Source organism: Xyrauchen texanus, chromosome 40, assembly GCF_025860055.1.
Source record: "Xyrauchen texanus isolate HMW12.3.18 chromosome 40, RBS_HiC_50CHRs, whole genome shotgun sequence".
Classification (NCBI taxonomy): Eukaryota; Metazoa; Chordata; class Actinopteri; order Cypriniformes; family Catostomidae; genus Xyrauchen; species Xyrauchen texanus.
Window position 1 is genome coordinate 870,353 of NC_068315.1, and position 5,000 is coordinate 875,352.

General features: G+C 47.9%; 1 pseudogene; it reads right to left on the minus strand.

Annotated features, from left to right (window-relative positions):
* Positions 1–5,000, minus strand: part of LOC127633617 (rho GTPase-activating protein 44-like) — a 49,777-nt pseudogene that overhangs the window by 5,291 nt on the left and 39,486 nt on the right.

Sequence of the window (5,000 nt, forward strand, 5' to 3'; positions counted from 1 at the left end):
TAGCAAAAAATCCTTGGATGGAAACGTAGTTTTTCCTTCTATAAGGCAAACAGAAATAAATGCTCAATAACTTTAAGAAAAAGTAAGTTGGGTTAATTATTAATTGCATGGATTCATTTGATAGAAAACAAGGGGACAATAGTGTCCCAAAAATGCAGTCTTTACCTGTTGACATGCTCTCGCCTGAGGACAACCCGTCCAGCAGGCCTGCGGCATGTTCCAGGGGCTGCGGGCTCAAACCGGGTGTACCCGGAGGCTGTGGCGGGGGCAGGTTCGGTCTGTGGCGGGGCGGTTTCGGAGTGGGTCGTGATTTGGGCAGGGTGCCCGTGAGTGGAGGTACGGAGAAGAGAGAGGGCGTGGTGGCGGTCTGACTGTGGTTGTGTCCGGGTGACGTGAGGAAGGAGCTTCCCTGCGGGTAACTGAATCCGTACGAGGAGGGGGTGCTGGGGGGCGTCGGGGACAGGCTGATGGGCGAAGGGCCCGGAGATAGATCCGACACACAGCCAGACGAAGAAAACGGACCCTTGGGAGGAATGGAGCCAATTTTTTGGAAACTGAGAGAAATATAAAAATGGAAGCACAATTAGAACTAGATAGGTACATTTCCTGAAGAAAATGTGAGTGGTGCTTGCCGTGGCAAAACTCGATCAAATAGCATTTAATAACTTGTTGCTAAGCACTAAAATAATGGTCATAGAAAGTTGCTAGCATGTGTTTTTCATGATGGTAGCATGTAGGTGTTATGTTTGTGTTAGAGACTGGTAGCACGTTTTTAGAATGCTTTATCACTTCGCTAGGTGATGCTAGCATGTGTTAACATGATGCTAGCACATCTTTAACATGCTTTAACACTTCGCTAGGCGATGCTAGCATTTGTAAGCATGATGTTAGCAAGCTTTCAGCATATTTTACCACTTCGCTAGGCTATGCTAACATGTGTTAGCATGATGCTAGCACATTTTTAACGTGTTTTAACACTTCGCTAGGCAATGCTAACATGTGTTAGCACGTTTTAGCATGTTTTAGCATTTCGCTAGGCGATGCTAGCATGTGTTATCATGATGCTAGCACGTTTTTAGCATGTTTTAGGGTGTGGCTATGAAGATTTTAGGTCATTACTTATTGGCTGCTTGATAATATAAATCCTCTGAGGGAGAGAGAGAGGGAGAGACGCAGGGCTGTCCCATAGACTTCCATTGTAAGTGCATTACCATGCATATGATTTTTCTTTATTGTTTACAAACTGAAGGATGAGTGTAAATTATTTCCAGCATGTCACATGTGCGGTTCATGGAGATTAACATGCGTGCACTCAACGACACGTACCTTTACGCAGTGTGTACGGACTCTGGTCTGATAACTGTGTCTGTCCACCAGAGGGCTCTGTTGGAGAAATCCCTCTTTGACCAATCACAGGCGAGGGTTCTTTATTCATCGGGGTGCTGACAACAGAAACGTGCACAAATATCAAATAACGGCGCTGAATGCACACACAAACTATTGAAACTATTGTATCTGTGTTTGTCAGTACTGAAAGGTGTTATACTATCAGCTGTTAGATATTAAGCATGTAAAGTAGCATGGCGGCCATTCAAAAGCACAAAAATCATTTGACAGACGGGATTTTTGCTCCATGTTAATGGAAGAATCAGTGCAGGAGCTTGAAAGAAAGACTCAGTTTTAGTAGCTGCACTTTTAAAGTCAATATGACATAAAACTGACACTATTTTACATTGTAAATACACATTCCAGGTCTTATTGTGAATGATTCACCATTGCACATTATTCTGATAAAAAACGAAAAAGGCTGAATTTTTTATTTCATTTTTCTCCCCAATTCCCAATGCGCTATAAGTCCTCGTGGTGGCGTAGTGACTCGCCTCAATCCGGGTGGTGGAGGACGAATCTCAGTTGCGTCTGACACCGTCAATCCGCGCATCTTATCACGCGACTTGTTGAGCGTTACCGCGGAGACATAGAGCGTGTGGAGTCTTCACGCTATTCTAGGCGTCATCCACGCACAACTAACCACACGCCCCACCGAGAGCGAGAACCACATTATAGTGACCACAAGGAGGTTACCCCATGTGACTCTACCCTCCCTAGCAACCGGGCCAATTTGGTTACCCCATATGACTCCACCCTCCCTAGCAACGGGCCAATTTGGTTACCCCATGTGACTCTACCCTCCCTAGCAACCGGCCCAATTTGGTTACCCCATGTGACTCTACCCTCCCTAGCAACCGGGCCAATTTGGTTACCCCATGTGTCTCTAACCTCCCTAGCAACCGGGCCAATTTGGTTACCCCATGTGACTCTACCCTCCCTAGCAACCGGGGCAATTTTGTTACCCCATGTGACTCTACCCTCCCTAGCAACCAGGCCAATTTGGTTACCCCATGTGTCTCTACCCTCCCTAGCAACCGGGCCAATTTGGTTACCCCATGTGACTCTACCCTCCCTAGCAACCGCCCAATTTGGTTACCCCATGTGACTGTACCCTCCCTAACAACCGGGCCAATTTGGTTACCCCATGTGACTCTACCCTCCCTAGCAACCGGGCCAATTCTGTTACCCCATGTGACTCTACCCTCCCTAGCAACCGGGCCAATTCTGTTACCCCATGTGACTCTACCCTCCCTAGCAACCGGGCAAATTTGGTTACCCCATGTGACTCAACCCTCCCTAGCAACTGGGCCAATTTGGTTACCCCATGTGACTCAACCCTCCCTAGCAACCGGGCCAATTTGGTTACCCCATGTGACTCAACCCTCCCTAGTAACCGGGCCAATTTGGTTACCCCATGTGACTCTACCCTCCCTAGCAACCGGCCCAATTTGGTTACCCCATGTGACTCTACCCTCCCTAGCAACCGGGCCAATTTGGTTACCCCATGTGTCTCTAACCTCCCTAGCAACCGGGCCAATTTGGTTACCCCATGTGACTCTACCCTCCCTAGCAACCGGGGCAATTTTGTTACCCCATGTGACTCTACCCTCCCTAGCAACCAGGCCAATTTGGTTACCCCATGTGTCTCTACCCTCCCTAGCAACCGGGCCAATTTGGTTACCCCATGTGACTCTACCCTCCCTAGCAACCGGCCCAATTTGGTTACCCCATGTGACTGTACCCTCCCTAACAACCGGGCCAATTTGGTTACCCCATGTGACTCTACCCTCCCTAGCAACCGGGCCAATTCTGTTACCCCATGTGACTCTACCCTCCCTAGCAACCGGGCCAATTCTGTTACCCCATGTGACTCTACCCTCCCTAGCAACCGGGCAAATTTGGTTACCCCATGTGACTCAACCCTCCCTAGCAACTGGGCCAATTTGGTTACCCCATGTGACTCAACCCTCCCTAGCAACCGGGCCAATTTGGTTACCCCATGTGACTCAACCCTCCCTAGTAACCGGGCCAATTTGGTTACCCCATGTGACTCTACCCTCCCTAGCAACCGGGCCAATTTGGTTACCCCATGTGACTCAACCCTCGCTAGCAACCGGGCCAATTTGGTTACTCCATGTGACTCTACCCTCCCTAGCAACCGAGCATATTTGGTTGCTAAGGACACCTGGCTGGAGTCACTCAGCATGCCCTGAATTCAAACTCATGACTCCAGGTGTGATAGTCAGCGTCAATACTTGTTGAGATACCCAGTCCCCGAAAAAGTTTGTATTTTTATCTTTCATCAAAATGTAATAACTCAACTTTCCTTTTCGGCTGACTTCATCAGGTCATCTTATTTTTCACCCACCTGTCATATAGAAACACTTTACACCATCCAATCAATATATGATATATAAATAAAAAGGATTTGAAGCAAATAGGAATCAAAATGGCAAAAGTACAAGACTGTGCACTTAAACAAGAACTACAATCCCATGATGCATTGCGAATTATATAATCAAACTATAACAAAATATAAAACTACTGATTTAAAGTTACTGATTACAAGAATAGAATGTTACTGCAGTTTAATGTTACTGCAAAATAATCCAATGTATGCACATATATAAGTAGCTACTCCATTCTTTGATTGGTGGATTTTCCCCCTGAGGATCATGGGTAGTGTAGTTCTTTTAAAAAATGATTTTTAAGCATGCATTTGAAATAACGCAGACTGATGGCATATACCATTGATGAACAAACTTAGAGCTCACGGTTTTTTCCATTTAGAATAACATACAGTGATGAGTTGTGCACAATAAGACCAGGCATGTGCATTAAGAATGTTAAGATGACTTTTACTGTAAAACGTTGTGCATTACAAGTGGGCATCATATGGGGGCGCTATAACAGTTGTGTGTTTTCTTGCATATTAGTTACCTAGGCACTCTGAGTCCCTCTCTCGGTTACAGGCGTAGGCGACCCATGGCGCGGAGCAGAGTGAGGGGTAAAGTTAGGGTTGCTGGGGTCGATTCTGAGGGCAGAACGAGGGGGTTTGATGTAGACGGGCGGGGGATTGAGTCGGCGTCGCGGCGCATCGCGAGGGGGTGGGGTTAGCGGGCAGAATGCCCTGTTTGGGCAGGTGCAGGAAACTGGGTTTAGGGTTGGAGTTGATGTCCAGAGGGGAGAAGGACGGGAGGAAAGGAGGCGGGCTGTATACTGGGACCAGCGGGCGGACAGAGGGGAGGAGACGGACCGGGCGGAACAGATTCAGGTCCAGGGGCGACGGACGCAGCGCAGGGCTGTGCTCGAGGGTGAGGGTGGGGCGAGTGGTGAGAGAACGAGGGAGAGGAAGAGGAGGAAGAGAGCAGGTGCGGAGGGGCGGTCTTTCCTCCTCGGGGAGGGGCAGGCGTAACAGGAGTCCGACCAATTGGAAGACAGCGTCATCAGAGCTGAAAAGATTTTGAACATTGAGACATAAAGAAGAGAACACGGCCAACAGCAGACCGAAAGAAAAATCTCACACTCGGGGGCATCTGTACGATTCAGTGCTGGAAATTAAAATTCCTCATCCTTTCCTCACTCTCATGTCGTTCCAAACCTGTACAACC